The 17,818-nt window shown below is 56.8% G+C and overlaps 1 protein-coding gene across 2 annotated transcripts in view; it reads right to left on the bottom strand.

The window, feature by feature from the left end:
* Positions 1 to 13,440, bottom strand: part of LOC147738076 (uncharacterized) — a 39,881-nt gene extending 26,441 nt beyond the window's left edge. Inside the window, exon 1 of one of the 2 annotated variants that reach the window (XM_086952119.1) lies at positions 13,267 to 13,440. The gene's annotated coding sequence lies outside the window, so the exon portion shown is untranslated. The remainder of the gene's footprint in view (positions 1 to 13,266) is intronic. The other variant, XM_086952118.1, reaches the window with a different exon arrangement.
* Positions 13,441 to 17,818: the final 4,378 nt, after the last annotated feature.

Genomic DNA, 17,818 nt, shown 5'->3' with positions numbered 1-17,818 from the left:
CCAGTCAAGACCATTAGTAGTTGAAACAATTCCAGGGAAGGCAGCTCCGTAGAGACATAACAGTTTGGCTGAAGAATAAAGAACATGATTCATGAATATTATTGTTCAGTTCATATAACTTTCTTTCACAGCCAGATGACTTAACCAGGGGCGTTGAACTATCAAAGGAGAGGGAGAGAAATGTTTAATAAAACTCTTTAGGGAATGTATCCTTGTAGCAGTGTCTATAATTGGGTGTAGCTAAGGTGTTAAAAGGTTAGCGTTGAACAAGTGGCTTCACCTGATCCCCTTTATCATTTTTTTTTTGTAACATCATTTTTATTGCAACACCAATATAATTGTACAGTCAAGATAAGCAGCAATATTAATTCACTGTATACAAGAGTAGTATTAACCAGTCTTTCAGTTATCCGGGAGGCCCACCCTTCCTCCGGTGTGGGTGGCCTTATCCATGAGTGCTTCTCGTAGCATCTTACATTGTCTGTCAGTGGTATTAGACAAGCATTTCTGGGTTGCTTTTATGATTTTCACCCCTCCCCCTCCCCCGATTTCGGTACCCCAACAGCCCGCCAATTCCAGCTTCCTTCCCACCCTCCCCCATGGTCGCTCTGCGCCGTATCAGTAGTATAAAAGTGCCTGGTGCGTTGTAGGAGGAACAGACATTCGCTAAGGTGTGCTCTCCTGTACAGTGACAGGGCCTGCTCCATCTAGCTCACCCTCGCCCTCCAGCTCCTCAGCGTCCATGTCACGGAGCGCCTGCACCATCATTTCCCATGCAGTTGCCCTCTCCAGAGCCTTCTCGTCATTCATCCTCCATGCCACCTGGTATCTCAAGGTACTTTCATATGCGGCCCACCTCAGGCATTCCCCATACCATCGTTTATATGTGGGCCCCACTCTCGACTTCCAGTTCCTCGTAATCTCCCGCTTGGCCAGAATAAGTCCCAAGTCTATAAATTTGCTAGTAGTCTTGTTTCTGGTCGTGTGCGGGAACCAATGGAGGACGCCAACCGCTTTAGTGTACTGGATATCTCTGTCCGTCGCACTGTTAAGGGCCCGCCCAACTTCCTGCCAGTAGTCTCCCAGAGAGGGGCAATCCCATAACATGTGACCCAGGTCCGCCCCGACTGTGTTACATCTGGGGCAGGCAGCGTTGTCTACCCCAAAATACTGTTGTATTTTCCCCGGTGTGAGGTATGCCCTGTGAATGACATAAAAGTGGATTAATTGAAACCTGGCGTTTCTCGAGCTCTTCCGTGCTCGCCTTAGTAACTGGCCCCAGGTCGTGTCAGGTATCTCCACTTGCAGGTCCAGCTCCCACTTGGCCTTCAGGGCCGTCAATGGTTGCAAGGCTTCCCGCTGCATCCTAGAGTACAAGCAAGTGACAGCCCTATAGGTCCCCGCTGCCATCATCGTATATTGACAGGCCATAGAGATGCCCGGCTCCTGCAACCCTTCCCCCCAGTGGGCTTGCATAGCGCCTGTCACCGCTGCATGCAACAAGTAGTCGCCCCTCGGCAGGTCGAAACGCTCCTGCAAGTCCTGGAACTGCAGCAACACCCCATCCTCATATAGATCACCCAACATTTGTATCCCCGCCTCCTCCCAACCTAGCAAGCGCGACCAGTCCCCTCCATGCGGGAGGGCCGTGACCATTCCCAACGGAATTTCAGGGGCATACATAAGGCGGACTCCCGCCCGCTTACGGGCCCGGTCCCAGCAGAGTCGAAACGTCTGCTCCTCGACTGTCAAGTCTCCCACCCGGAGCTTCTGGTGCAGCATGATGTATGCCAGAACATGCCGCGGGGTGCCATCTACTCTCGCGTCTTCAGGGCCTCTATACACTCTTGCAACCTCCTGAGTAAAAATCTGCAGCTGCGCAGCCAGGTAATACCCTTCAAAATCCGGCACCGCCATCCCTCCTTCATCCTTGGGGCGCAGCAGAGTGTCGAGCGCTATGCGCCTCCTTCCCGTGCCCCACAAGAACGCTATGACCAGAGATCTCAGGCGTTTAAAGATAGAGCTCGGGATCCACACCGGAAGCGTCCTAAAATAATACAAAAGCCTGGGCAGGGCTACCATTTTGAGCAGGGAGATCCTACCAGCCAGGGATAACGGCAGGGTCGACCAGAAGTCCATGGACCCCCGCAGGGCATTAATACAGCGGGTGATGTTGCCTTCCAGTAAATCAGCCGGGGTATGATAAACATAGACCCCCAAATAATGCAGACAGCGCGACTCCCATCTAAGTTCTTGCGCAGTGAGTGGGCACGGTTCTCCTGACCTCAGGGGGAACAGGCAGGATTTAGGCCAGTTGACTCTCAGGCCCGACAACCGGCCGAACCGCCCTAGTAGCCGCCGTGCCCCCTCGAGCTCGGGGCCCGCGTCGGCCAGAAACATCAACAGGTCGTCTGCGTATAAAGAAATGAAGTGCGGTTTGCCCCTAAACGATAAACCGGCATAGTGGCGGCCCAGCCTGGCTTCCACAGCGAAGGGTTCCATCGCCAAAGCGAACAGGAGCGGGGATAGGGAACATCCTTGTCTGGTGCCACGCCTGACCTGGAATTGCCTCGAGATCAGAGTACCCACTCGAACTCTCGCTACCGCGTCAGTGTACAGGACCTTAGTCCAGTTTATGTATCCGTCCCCCAGTCCGAAGCGTCGCATCACTTCATACAGGTAACCCCACTCAAGGCTGTCAAAGGCCTTCTCTATGTCAATAGAAAGGACAAATGGGGAAACGGCGCTCGGCCAGTCCGCACCCATCAGTCTCGTAAGTCTACGAATATTGTGTGTAGTGTTGCGTGTCGGAATAAAACCGCACTGGTCTCTATGGACAAGGCCCGTCATGTGCACCAGCAGTTTGTTGGCAAGAATTTTACTCAGGATCTTGTAGTCCGTCGTCAACATGGACAGCGGACGGTACGAGGACAAAGCCGCCCCCTCTCTGCCCGGTTTTAAGAGCGGGATCATGAGGGCCTCACTCATGGAGGTCGGGAGCCTACCCTTCGTTTGAGCTTCATTGTATACCTCGCGCAGCCGCGGAGCAAGGTACTCTAGATATTTACTGTAGAATTCGATCGGGAGCCCGTCAAGTCCCGGGGTCTTGTTCCTGGCCATTTGCTTTACTGCACACCCTATCTCTCCAAGAGTGATGGGCCGGCCCAGCTCTTCCGCCTCTGAGTCCTGCACCCTTGGCAGTTGTAAGCCGTCCAAGAACTCTCCTAGCTCATCCGCCCCTCCTGTCTCACCACTTTCATAGAGCCCCTCGTAATAAGTACGAAACTTATTCAGGATCCCGGGTTGAGTATGGCAGGGCTCCTCCCCCACCTCCTGGATCATCATGATCGGCATGCCCCTCCTGACTGGGTTAGCGAGCCATGCCAGCATAGACCCCGCCTTATCGCCCTCCGCATGTGCCCTCGTCATGTACACCTTATGGTCAAAGCTGCGCAGCCGTTCCAGTTCTACAGCCAGCCCCTCCCGTGCTCCACTAAGCCCCTCCTGCAACTCAGGGTGATTCGGGCGACTCTTCTCCAGTTCCCTCAGCCGCGTTTCAGCCTTATCCAAATCGTCCATCAAAGTCTTGCGAGCCCCAGCCGTGTGCCCAATACAGTGTCCCCGCACCACCACCTTAAACGCATCCCACTCTACCGCCCTCGTGGAGGCCGAGCCACTGTTCTCCTCAAAGTAACTCTCAATGCGTTCTCCCAGAGCCTCCCTAAACAGCAGATCATCCAGGGTGTCGGGTTGCAGGCGCCATGTTGGCACGCAGTTAACAGTCACCATCCAGTTCAGAGATATCAACAATGGGTTGTGGTCCGACAGCGTCCTGGCCAAGTATTCCGCCCCACCCACTGCAGGGAGCACGCAAGGCGAACAAAGAAACGCATTTAGCCTTACGTGCAGATCATGCAGGTGCGAGTGAAAGGAGTAGTCCCTAGTAGTGGGGTGTAACGCCCTCCATGCATCCCTGAGGGCCCAGCTCTCCTGCCATTCCAACCTGCGCTTGGCGACTCTATGCACTGGGGACGCGCGCAGTGGGGGATGGGACCTATCCAATAACACATCCTCGACTGAGTTGAAATCCCCCCCCAGGAGGACCGGCCCTGCTAAATAACCCGCCAGTTTGCCCGAGATTGTAGACAGAAATGCGGGCAGATCTACATTAGGGGCGTACACATTGCAGAGAGATATTACCCTGCCTCTCAGCCTCCCCTCCACCGCCACATACCTGCCCTCCGGGTCCACCAATGCTTTCGTCACCTGGAAGGGGACCCCCGCCCGTATCCAAATCAGTGTCCCCCCCCTCTTGCTTATTAAGATGCGTTTCTTGCAGGAACGCTATATGAACCCCCCTACGCTTGAGGTATGCCTGAACTTTATGCCTGCGTGTCATTGACTGCATACCCCGCACATTCCAGGACACACATTTCAATGCCCCGGTACTAGCCATCCCTCCCCACACAACTGGACCAGACAACAAAGAACAATGTCCCCGCATGTTCCGCGACCACGGGCCACCCCACCCACCCTCTCCAAACAGGAAGCCAAACCCCACCAACAACAACTACCCCCTGAGCAACCCCAACTGCTCGCAACACCCACCCCCCCAGGACAGGCCCCCCCGCAACTGGAAGTACCCCCATCCAAACCAACACTCCCAACTACCCCTCAAGGAAAGGCAGCAATGGCCGCAGTCTCCACTGCGGTGACCTTAGGGGCCAGTAAGGTGTGGCTCGATGCGCTAGTTCCTCAAAGCAAATCAACCCCGCGCACTCCACCCCACAATCCCCGCATTACAGCGCCCCAAGACCTCAAGTAACAGCGTCCCACTGCCACGGGCCCAGTGCCCCGGTGTCCAACCAGCGAGTCCACTCCACTAGTTCAGTTCAACACGCCTCAAGTATCTCCTCCGAAGTCTGCGGCGTCACAATAGGGCCCCGGGCTCCACCAAATTCCGATTGTCCCGTCTTCGAGCCCGTGCCCGGGTCCTCTGAGCCCGTACCCTTCCTGGACTGGCTTCTGGTAGTCCTGGATAAGTCCACTACCGCCTGTAGGGCCGCCTGCCTCTCCGCCTCAGTCTGCGACACCGAAGGTTTGCCGGTCCTCCTGCGGTTCCTCCTGATCCGTTGGGATTTCCTGACCGGTTGCGCCACCTTGGCCTCCTCCTCCCTGGCCTTAGCACCGTCCGTTCCCGCTTTATAGGTGTCCCACCAGGTTTAAGCGTCCGCAGAGGACGCGAAGAAGAGAGATTGTTCATCCACCACCACTCTCAACTTGGCGGGGAACAACAGAGAGTACTTGATGCCTTCATCGCGGAGCTCCCGCTTAAGGGACAGAAAGTTTGCCCTGAGCCGCTGCGTCTCAAACGTATAGTCCGGGAACATAGTGACCCTGCTGTTGTCCACTTGAAAGGGCCCTGCCTCTCTCGCCCTCTGCAAAAGCCAGTCCCTGTCCCGGTAGTGGAGCAACTTGAACACCACTGGGCGAGGTGGGAGGCCTAAGGCCGGCGGGCGCGCCGGAACCCTATGCGCCCGTTCCAGTGAGAAGAAGGGGGACAGTCCCTCCGGTGCCACCTCCGTTCGCAACCAGTTATCGAGGTAGCCCACCATGTCGTCGCCTTCAATTTTTTCCGGCAGGCCCACGAGGCGTACGTTGTTGCGCCTATTCCGGTTTTCCGCATCTTCGGCCCTCCGTTCCAGCACCTTCAAGCGGTCCATCACCTCCGACATCTGCGCCTTCACCGCTGCATGGCCCGGGGCTAATTCCTTAACCGTGATCTCCACGGACTTCACTCTGTCCTTAAGTTTATCATGGTCGGCCTTCAGGAGGCCCAATCCCGTCGCCACCTGAGCTATATCTTGTTGCAAAGCGTCCCTTGTGGTGGCGATGGCCTCCAGGATACGGTCCTGCATCCGCTGTAATGCTGATTGGTCTCGATCCGCTCCTTCCGCAGCCTCTGTGTCGGTCGCACCTTCTCCCTTCTTATTTGGCTTCCCCATCTGGGCCGGCTCGAGCGGTGGTCTCCAACTCTGTCCCTGCTCTCTCTCCGCACGTCGCCGGGCTCAGCCCTCAGGATGGGTCCCTGCAGCCGCAGCGGAAAAGTCTGTCCTTTTCGTGCCCGGGGCGCTGCTCAGGCCTCCGGATCCAAGGCTGTCTCTAGGGATCAAAGTCTCCGATCAACCGCTAGCCCGGATGGCGCCAGTCGTGCTCAGAGGCCCGGGGTCACCGTCACTGGGTCACAACCACCCTGTCGCCTCCACTACCAAGGGGCGGATCTCAACCGCCCGGGGTTCGCCCAAGGTCCACTCCAACACCCAGGGAGCGGTGCGATGCAACCGCTAGCTCCTCCGACCTGTAGGGGTAGCAGCTCCTAGGGGGGCTCCAGCCCGGCGACTCCGTCGTCTCCGTGCCTCATGCCACCGCCGCCATTTTAGGTCGAGGACTTCGCGCCTGAGTCCAACTTTCAGAGTCGGATAACTGGCTTGGAATGGCCCGGTGTCGTCCTCCGTGGGCACCGGACCCTCCGTGGTACCTTCCAGTGTCGGATGATATCGATCACGTCGGGGTCCGATCAGATTTTCAGGATATTTTCCGGGATCGGGCGCGGAGCTCCGAGCTCACGCTGCCTACCTCCTCGGCATCCAAGCCACGCCCCCCGCGCCCCCTGATCCCCTTTATCATGCAGCCTAATTTTAAGAGAGCCGGTATAGAAGCAGACACCCTCAAAAAAGCAGAATAGAGAGAGAGAGAGAGTTCTAAGTTCACCAAACAGGGTAAAAAACCTAATCCTTCAAAAGCGGGGGATGTTTTATGCGGAACTCAAAACTTAGGTTCCATCTGAATATTATGTATGCTTTCTTTTTGAAATCTCGCTCCTCGCAGTTCCTATCCCCTAAGCCCCTTTCCCTTGCCTGGCCACTCCAATACTCTGTGCTAATACAGCATTCAGAGTTGGTGGTGCCTGGGGGTGGATCTCTCATTCTTACTACAGACCCCAAGGAAGAACTGATTGAGAGAAAGACACCACTGTCCTCCCACTGCTGAAGAAACCCCTCAAACCCTTAAACGCTCGCCAAGCACAGGGCGATCTCCCTGCTACCATTCCCACCAGTTTACATCCTGGAGAAAATGGTCAACAGACACTTTGTTGAATACCTCAAGGACCACCAGCTCCTCAAAACCACTCAGTCTGGTTTGAGCCCCAACCACAGCTTGGAAACTGTCCACATCCCAGCCATGGATGACATCCGCATGACTCTGGACACAAGAGACATGGTGATCTCATTCTCCTGGTCCTCTCTGTAGAGTTTGAGACAGTCTCCCACCCCATCCTTATCCAACGCCTCAGGAGATCACAATCCAATGAGACGCACTCCGATAGATCTGCTTCTTCCTGACTGGAAGAACCAAGTCAGTCATCCTGTCACCGTACACATTGCATGCCGGTGACCTTGTCTGCTGAGTTCCACGCAGATCTTCCCGGAGCCCGACCTTCTTCGACGCATACATGATCCCTTTAGCTAGAATCACCACTCTCATAACATCAACGTCCTCTCCGATACTGACACACAACTGTCTCTCATGGTCAAGACGCCCAGTACCCGGATGAAGTTTTATTCCTGTGTGACTGGAATTGCCCACTGGATGAAGATCAACTGTCTAAAAGACTGACAGACTTACCCCATGATCTTCGGGAAAAGAACGTCAGCGTGGGACTCCACCTGGTGGCTACTAACGATAGGACGAACATCTACCCTCACCACCCATGCCAAGAATCTCAGGATCGTCATAGACAGCAAACCTTGACCCGCCAGATCAACGCAATTGCCTCCAAATGCTTCAACTCCCTTCACGTCCTCTGCAAGACCTTAAAGTGGATCCTCACCAGAAAGACCATCACCCGTGCACTCATAACGAGCAGACTGGACTACGGCAACGCCCTCGATGCCGGAATCAACAAAACCCTGCTACACAAACTCCAGACCAACCAGAACACCTCAGCCAGACTCGTCCTCTGAATCATATTCTAGTATGGGCACCCTCAAATTTAGAGATGTACAAATAACAGTTTTGTAAATTGGCCATTGTGACGGCAATTCACAGATGAAAACGTTGTCACAAACGGCATTTTTGTCCTCCTCATTTTCATTATTTTGTTATTTCAACAGTCATCTTGAGGGATCTACACATATGACCCCTTTCTGAATTCTGAGTTGTGTCTACTTTCATAAATCTGCAGCTTTCCTGGATCCCCCCCGGGGTTTCACAGTGGATTATACCAAAAACTGGAAGACAGTTGAGAGCACAAAAAATAGGCAAAATGGGCTAAAACTGTTGTAAAAAACTGTTTTTGTCCCTACAAGCTGGGAAGATGGTGACCAAAGCACAGCAAATGTACAACAATGTCATTTATAGGAAAAAAACTGTTTTCTCTGGAGCAACATTTTGCTATATTTTGCCTATTTTCTGGGTCCCCTCCAGGGGAATCCAAAAACCCTGGGTACCTTTACAATCCCCTGGATGTTAGACATAAGGTGGTGCCACATTTGCCATGGGTACCTTTTGTGAAAAAAAGTTATGTACCCTAAGCACAAACTACCCAAAATACGTTAAAAGAAAGTGCTCAGCACGTGGGGGAGGGGAGAGAGAATGGCCAGCATTTAAGGGGTCAATGTGAGCACTTAACAAACATTTCAGGTAGATTTTTTTTCCAGAGCGAACAATTAGGGGAATTTTTCAGCACAAAACTACTAATCCAAACAAATCTGTGGTATTTGCACATTGGATCGTTCGTTAGTTGAAATGGTTCTTTAAACATGAAGCTCCTGGTTTGATCGGAGTCAATTACAGGGCAGAAGTTACACAACATTGTGAAGACAGAGGCAACATTGAGCACAGGGGGGCAGTAACATTTGTTGTACAAGCACATGCAGTGTATGCCTTTAGAAATGTTTTAATCATGGGTGAACTTTGATCCTATAGATGCCGGTACTCAGCTTTCCACTCCTACAAAGATGCAGCCGTTCCTACTCAGCCCCTAGCATATCACGACCCGGTGGACCCTTTCACCCGTCCAGTTCACAAGATTGGTTTGTTGGTCACTTAGCCCCCACATACCTCAGAATGTCAGACTGGGTTCCCAAAAGTGGGGTCACCTGATACCGTACTGGCTCGGTACACACAGTGTCCTATATAGGTGACTCAGACAGTATGTATTGCAGAACAAAGCAGGCAGAGCGGGTCGAGGGGGACCTGTACCACAGACACAGGGTTCCATACAAGCAATCGGTCCACGGACTATAAGCGCCACTATGGGCAAAGTGCCCGTAAAAAGCAACAAAACTGCCTTCTGGATCGCTTGCAACACCAACCAGAGGAGCAGCATTGTGGCGATGAGACGTCCCCTTAGAATGGTGCCATCTTCAGAGGCGTACAACACCTGGGAAAGTATCTACACTGCTACGCAAGGCATACCCTCATTGGTGGTACTACCTGATGAACTAAGGAAAGTACAAATGAGTACAAGGCTGCACCCTCCTTAGATCTAGGAATGAGATGAGGTATCAACCGTACTACCCATGGCACGCCGTCATGTGCAGTACTACCCGATGTACTAAGGCAAGAAGAAATGAGTACAAGGCTGCACCCTCCCTAGATATAGGAATGAGATGAGGTATCAATCGTACTACCCATGGCACGCCGTCATGGGCGGTACTACCCGATGTACTAAGGCAAGAAGAAATGAGTACAAGACTGCACCCTCCCTCGATCTAGGAATGAGATGAAGTATCAACTGTAGTACCCATGGCACGCCGTCATGGGAAGTACTACCCGATGTTCTAAGGCAGGAACAAATGAGTACAAGGCTGCACCCTCCCTAGATCTAGGAATGAGAGGAAGTATCAACCGTACCACCCATGGCACGCTGTCATGGGCGGTTCTACCTGATGTACTAAGGCAAGAACAGCCCGGATAGAAGAGCCCTGCTCAGACCCGGGGTCCCCGGATAGAAGAGCCAAGCTCAGCCCCAGGGCCCCCAGATAGAAGAGCCCAGCTCAGCCCCAGGGGCCCCGGATAGAAGAGCCCAGCTCAGCTCCAGGTGCCATCGGATAGAAGAGCCCAGCTCAGCCCCAAGGCCCCCGGATAGAAGAGCAAAGCTCAGCCCCAGGTGCCCCAGATAGAAGAGCCCAGCTCAGCCCCAGGGGCCTCGGGATAGAAGAGCCAAGCTCAGCCCCAGGGGCACCTGGATAGAAGAGCCCAGCTCAACCCCAGGGCCCCCAGATAGAAGAGCCCAGCTCAGCCCCAGGGGCCCCGGATAGAAGAGCCCAGCTCAGTCCCAGGACCCCCGGATAGAAAAGCCCAGCTCAGCCCCAGGGGCCCCCCAAATAGTAGAGCCCAACTCACCCCAGGGCCCCCAGATAGAAGAGTCCAGCTCAGCCCCAGGGGCCTCCGAATAGAAGGGCCCAGATCAGCCCCAGGGGCCCCCAGATAGAAAAGCCCAGCTCAGCTCAGCCCTAGGGCCCCCAGATAGAAGAGTCCAGCTAAGCCCCAGGGGCCTCCGGATAGAAGGGCCCAGATCAGCCCCAGGAGGCCCCAGATACAAGAGCCCAGCTCAGCTCAGCCCCAGGGGCCCCCCGGATAGAAGAGCCCAGCTCAGCCCCTGGACTCCCAGATAAAAGAGCCCAGCTCAGCCCCAGGGGCCCCCGGATAGAAGGGCCCAGCTCAGCCCCAGGGGCCCCCGGATAGAAGAGCCCAGCTCAGCCCCAGGGGCCCCGGATAGAAGAGACCAGCTCAGACCCAGGGCCCCCCCTGATAGAGGAGCCCAGCTCAGCCCCAGGGCCCTCAGATAGAAGAGTCCAGCTCAGCCTCAGGGGCCCGAGATAGAAGAGCCCAGCTCAGCCCCAGGGGCCCCGGATAAAAGAGCCCAGCTCAGCCCAAAGGCCCCTGGATAGTAGAGCCCAGCTCAGCCCCAGGGGCCCCCAGATAGAAGAGCCCAGTTCAGCCCCAGGGGCCTCGGGATAGAAGAGCAAAGCTCAGCCCCAGGGGCACCTGGATAGAAGAGCCCAGCTCAACCCCAGGGGCCCCGGATAGAAGAGCCCAGCTCAACCTCAGGGACCCCGGATAGAAGAGCCCAGCTCAGCCTCAGGACCCCCGGATAGAAGGGCCCAGCTCAACCCCAGGACCCCAGGATAGAAGAGCCCTGCTCAGCCTCAGGGGCCCCGGATAGAAGAGCCCAGCTCAGCCCCCGGACCAGATAAAAGAGCCCAGCTCAGTCCCAGGGGCCCCCGGATAGTAGGGCCCAGCTCAGCCCCAGGGGCCCCCGGATAGAAGAGCCCAGCTCAGCCCCTGAGGCCCCGGATAGAAGAGTCCAGCTCAGCCCCAGGGGCCCGAGATAGAAGAGCCCAGCTCAGCCCCAGGGGCCCCAGATAAAAGAGCCCAGCTCAGCCCCAAGGCCCCCGGATAGAAGAGCCCAGCTCAGCCCCAGGTGCCCCAGATAGAAGAGCCCAGCTCAGCCCCAGGGGCCTCGGGATAGAAGAGCCAAGCTCAGCCCCAGGGGCACCTGGATAGAAGAGCCCAGCTCAACCCCAGGGCCCCCAGATAGAAGAGCCCAGCTCAGCCCCAGGGGCCCCGGATAGAAGAGCCCAGCTCAGCTCCAGGTGCCACCGGATAGAAGAGCCCAGCTCAGCCCCAGGACCATTTGATAGAAGAGCCCTGCTCAGCCCCAGGGGCCCCGGATAGAAGAGCCCAGCTCAGTCCCAGGACCCCCGGATAGAAAAGCCCAGCTCAGCCCCAGGGGCCCCCCAAATAGTAGAGCCCAACTCACCCCAGGGCCCCCAGATAGAAGAGTCCAGCTCAGCCCCAGGGGCCTCCGAATAGAAGGGCCCAGATCAGCCCCAGGGGCCCCCAGATAGAAAAGCCCAGCTCAGCTCAGCCCTAGGGCCCCCAGATAGAAGAGTCCAGCTAAGCCCCAGGGGCCTCCGGATAGAAGGGCCCAGATCAGCCCCAGGAGGCCCCAGATACAAGAGCCCAGCTCAGCTCAGCCCCAGGGGCCCCCCGGATAGAAGAGCCCAGCTCAGCCCCTGGACTCCCAGATAAAAGAGCCCAGCTCAGCCCCAGGGGCCCCCGGATAGAAGGGCCCAGCTCAGCCCCAGGGGCCCCCGGATAGAAGAGCCCAGCTCAGCCCCAGGGGCCCCGGATAGAAGAGACCAGCTCAGCCCCAGGGCCCCCCCTGATAGAGGAGCCCAGCTCAGCCCCAGGGCCCTCAGATAGAAGAGTCCAGCTCAGCCTCAGGGGCCCGAGATAGAAGAGCCCAGCTCAGCCCCAGGGGCCCCGGATAAAAGAGCCCAGCTCAGCCCCAGGGGCCCCCAGATAGAAGAGCCCAGTTCAGCCCCAGGGGCCTCGGGATAGAAGAGCAAAGCTCAGCCCCAGGGGCACCTGGATAGAAGAGCCCAGCTCAACCCCAGGGGCCCCGGATAGAAGAGCCCAGCTCAACCTCAGGGACCCCGGATAGAAGAGCCCAGCTCAGCCCCAGGACCCCCGGATAGAAGAGCCCAGCTCAGCCCCAGGGGCTCCGGATAGAATAGCCCATCTCAGCCCCAGGGGCCCGCGGATAGAAGAGCCCAGCTCATCCCCAGGGCCCCGGAAAGAAGAGCCCAGCTCAGCCCCAGAGGACTCTGGATAGACAAGCCCAGCTCAGCCCCAGGGGCCCCCGGATAGAAGAGCCCAGCTCAGCCTCAGGACCCCCGGATAGAAGGGCCCAGCTCAACCCCAGGACCCCAGGATAGAAGAGCCCTGCTCAGCCTCAGGTGCCCCGGATAGAAGAGCCCAGCTCAGCCTCAGAGGCATCCGGATAGACGAGCCCAGCTCAGCCCCAGGGGCCCCAGATAGAAGGGCCCAGCTCAGCCCCCCAGGGCCCCTGGATAGAAGAGCCCAGCTCAGCCCCAGAGGACTCTGGATAGACGAGCCCAGCTCAGACCCAGGGCCCCGGATAGAAGAGCCCAGCTCCGCCCCAGGACCCCCGGATAGAAGAGCCCAGCTCAGCCCCAGGGCCCCCGGATAGAAGAGCCCAGTTCAGCCCACCAGGGCCCCCGGATAGAGGAGCCCAGCACAGCCCCGGAGGCCCCCAGATAGATAAGCCCAGTTCAACCCCAGGGGCCCCGGATAGAAGAGCCCAGCTCAGCCCGGCTCCTGCAAAGATTCCCTCCAGGATTATTCAGTCTATTTCTACAAACACAGCAGAAGGTGCTGACAATCTCCTACCTGAGCAGAAACCTGTGCAGACGTGTCCAGGCTCTCTCCCCCTCCTGGGGGCCGGGGGGGAGGGGCAGATCTGGGGTCTGAGGGGGGTAGATCTGGTGTCTGAGGGTCTGTAGATGAAGGTCGCTGCACAGACAGACAGGGCTCCTTCCTCCTCTGCTCCAGGCTGCACACACAAAGAGAGGCAGGAAGTGATGTCAGCATTTGCTGCTGGTGCTGTCTCTGCCACCCCTGACCCAGAAGAGGAAACCCTTCTCCTCCCATCCAATGTGCAGCTCGGAGGTTTCATCAGCAGGCGAGGAGCACCATCTGGTGGCCGCTGACGGAACCGCCGCCTCTAGCAGGGAAACAAGCATTGGCTCCTGTAAACACACAGACATGGGTGTTATGGGAAACAAGCTTTGGCTCCTGTAAACACACAGACATGGATGTTATGGGAAACAAGCATTGCCGCCTGTAAACACACAGACATGGGTGTTATGGGAAACAAGCATTGGCTCCTGTAAACACACAGACATGGGTATTATGGGAAACAAGCATTGGCGCCTGTAAACACACAGACGTGGGTGTTATGGGAAACAAACATTGGCGCCTGCAAAGACACAGACATGGGTGTTTGAGTCCATGACAGGTTCTCGTATGAGAAACAAGCATTGGTGGTGGCAAAGACACAGACTTGGGTGTTAAGACACTCACAGTCGGAATACTTCTACTTCCTGGTTAAGCAAACACCAAACAGGGTCCATCTTCGACTACTTTTGAGAAATGTCACTCGAGGGGATTTAATGCAGTGTAATCTCACGCATCCTTAGCTCTTTCAAATTTTAGTTTTTGTTTCTGTTTTGTTTCTTGTGCATCGAGGTCTGTGCATGAGACTGGCTTCTCTGAGCCAAAGCAGGGACCAGAGCTGCACACCTGTGTGTGTGTGTCTGTGTGTGTGTGTGTGCGTGTGTCTGTGTGTGCGTGTGTGTCTTTGTGTGTCTGTCTGTCTGTGTATGTGTGTGTCTGTCTGTGTGCGTGTGTGTGTGTGTCTGTCTGTGTGTGTGTGTCTGTCTGTCTGTGTGTGCGTGTCTGTGTGTGTTTGTCTGTGTGTGCGTGTGTGTGTGTGTGTGTGTGTGTGTGTCTGTGTGTGTGTGTGTGACCTCGTCAGTGCTGGTCGCTCTAACCGCCGTGTGGCCCTTCCAGGAGGTCACCGGTTCCCTGCTGCTGCCGCCGCCGCTCGCATCGCTGCCCTGATTGTGCCCCCACTGTGGTCTGTACTATCGCCCTGATTTGTTTGAATTGTATTTTGCTGTTGTCCTGATTGTCCTGCTCAGCCTGCCCCGTGTACTGCCCTGCCCCCGTTCGCCGTAGTCTTGCTCTGTTGGTATTGTGCCCTGTTGGTATTGTCTCTGTTCTGTTGCCCTAGCGCTTCCGTCCCAGCAGCTTCCCACCCGCTCCCTGCCGCTGCTCCCCGCGGCCCTGCCCCCACTCCTGCCGGTTCCCTCGACCCTCCCCACTCGCCACCCCGCTCCCGCCTCCCAGCTGCTCCTCCCTCCCACGGATTACTTAAGGGAGAGACCGGGCGACGGGGAGCTGTGACCCAGTCGGACCTCGTCAGTGCTGGTCGCTCTACCCGCCGCGTGGCCCCTCCAGGAAGTCACTGGTTCCCTGCTGCTGCCGCCGCCGCTCGCATCGCTGCCCTGATTGTGCCCCCACTGTGGTCTGTACTATCGCCCTGATTTGTTTGAATTGTATTGTGCTGTTGTCCTGATTGTCCTGTTCAGCCTGCCCCGTGTACTGCCCTGCCCCCGTTCGCCGTAGTCTTGCCCTGTTGGTATTGTGCCCTGTTGGTATTGTCTCTGTTCTGTTGCCCTAGCGCTTCTGTCCCCGCTGCTGCCCACCCCGATCCCTGCCGCTGCTCCCCCGCGGCCCCGCCCCCACTCCTGCCGGTCCCCTCGACCCCCCCCATTTGCCACCCTGCTCCTGCCTCCCAGCTGCTCCTCCCTCGGTCGGCCCCTCCCACTACGCCATTTATGGCAGAGTCCACGCGTATGCGCGCACGCCGATTGTGTGCCGAAGGCACGCCAAAGGTAAGCCCGTCTGCACCCGTCCGTACCTGGCCCGTGCCCAGCGCTATACCCCCTGGCCCCCGAGGACGCAAGCCCTCCTGACGGACCTACAACTACGTTACCCTCATCGCACTCAACACCGGCCGAATCCCCGGCTGCCACCGAGCCACCCCAGGACGCACCCACGAACCCTTCACCTGCCAAACCTGCATGTTCTCCTGCAGCCGGACCTGCACCGCACCCACCGAGAAGAGCACCGGCAGCAACCACCTGAAGTGCATCCTGCTCAACACCCGCTCCGTCCACAGACACGCCATAGAACTCTGGAACCTCCTCGACACCACAGCTCCAGACGTCGCATTCCTCACGGAAACCTGTATGAACCCCTCCTCAGCGCCAGACATCGCCATCGCCATCCCGATGGATACAAGATCACCCGGAGGGACCGCGCCAACCAGATAGGAGGAGGTATCGCCATCGTCCACAAGAGCACCATCCGCATCACCACCAACTCCGCCGACACCCTCACAGCCGCCGAATACCTACACTTCCACATCCACACCGACCCTAAGACCACCCTCAGAGTCACCCTCATCTACAGACCCCCGGGACCACGCACACAATTCAGGGAAGACTTCGTCGACTTCATCAGCCAGCACGCCCTCCCCTCTGATGACTACATCCTCCTCGGGGACCTCAACTTCCACCTGGAGAACAACAACGACAGCAACACCACCACCCTGCTCGACAACCTCTCCAACCTCGGACTCAAGCAACTGGTGACCACCCCCACCCACTACGCCGGCCACACGCTCGACCCCGTCTTCTCCTCCAGCAAGGACATCTTCTTCAGCCACGCCACCGGACTCCACTGGACGGACCACAGCTGCGTCCACTTTAGCTTCAGAAGGACCACGCTCCACCACCAGCAGCAACAGGGTCCCCGCAGAAGCTGGAACAAGATCACAGCCGACCAACTCGCCGCATCCCTGAGCCAGAACCCTCCCGCCAGCTCAGCGAACCCCAACCAAGACGCCAACAACCTCACTAGGTGGATCAGCAACTGAGCAGACGACCTCACTCCACTGAAGACCCCTCCCAGCAGACCCGGCAACAAGAAAGCAGCCTGGTTCACCGACTAAATCAAGAGCTCCAAGAAGAACTGCCGAGCCCTCGAGAAAGCCTGGCGCAGAGACCAGACACCAGACAACATGACCACCCTCAAGCTCGCCACTCGAAAACACCACCAACTGATCCGCGCCACCAAGAAAACCGCATTCAAGGAACGACTGGACAACAACGCCCACAACAGCAAGGAGCTCTTCAACATCGTCAAAGAGCTCTCCAACCCCAGCGCCGGAAACAACGACATCACCCCATCGCAAGACCTCTGCAACTCGCTTGCCTTGTTCTTCCACAGCAAGATCGCAGACATACATAACAGCTTCAGCACACAGCCGACGCACCCTACGACCGCACCAGCATCCCCCACCACCCTCCGCGCCTGGACCCCGTTCAACACCGAAGACATCATACGCACGATTAACTCCATCCACTCCGGATCACCAACGACCCCTGCCCTCACCACGTCTTAACAAAGGCTGACTCCGTCATCGCTCCCCATCTACGGGTCATCATCAACGCCTCCTTCGACACCGCAACCTTCCCAGAGAGCTGGAAGCAAGCCGAACTCAGTGCCCTACTGAAGAAACCATCAGCGGACCCCACCGACCTCAAAAACTACCTCCCCATCTCGCTCCTCCCGTTTCCGGCCAAAGTCATGGAGAAGACCGTCAACAGACAGCTGGCCGCCTTCCTCGAGACGAATGGATCACTCGACCACTCGCAGTCCAGCTTCCGGGCCAACCACAGTACCGAGACCGCCCTCATTGCAGCCACCGACGACATCCGAGCCCTGCTTGACAACGGGGAAACGGCGGCCCTCATTCTCCTGGACCTCTATGCGGCGTTCGACACAGTCTGCCACCGCACCCTAGTACAGTGCCTGCACAACATCGGAATCCAGGAGAAGGCACTGGAGTGGATCATCTCCTTCCTCGCCGGAAGGACACAGAGAGTCCGCCTCCCCCCGTTCAGATCAGAAGCCACCGAAGTCATCTGCGGCGTACCACAAGGATCTTCACTCAGCCCCACGCTGTTTAACATCTACATGAGCCCCCTCGTGGCCATCGAACGCCAACACAACCTCAACATCATCTCCTACGCCGACGACACCCAGCTGATCCTCTCCCTTACCAATGATCCCGCCACCGCCAGAACCAACCTACACGAAGGGATGAAAGACGTAGCCGAGTGGATGAAGAACAGCAGCCTGAAACTGAACACAGATAAGACGGAAGTCCTCATCCTGGGATTGTCGCCCTCCGCCTAGGATGACTCCTGGTGGCCCCCTGTCCTGGGCAGCGCACCCAAACCAACAGACCACACACGCAACCTGGGCTTCATCCTGGACTCCTCCCTCTCCATGACCAGACAAGTCAACG

Source organism: Lissotriton vulgaris, chromosome 1_1 (genome assembly GCF_964263255.1).
Source record: "Lissotriton vulgaris chromosome 1_1, aLisVul1.2, whole genome shotgun sequence".
NCBI lineage: Eukaryota > Metazoa > Chordata > Amphibia > Caudata > Salamandridae > Lissotriton > Lissotriton vulgaris.
The sequence above is the reverse complement of the archived record's forward strand: the minus strand, read 5'-3'. Positions and strand labels throughout refer to the sequence as shown.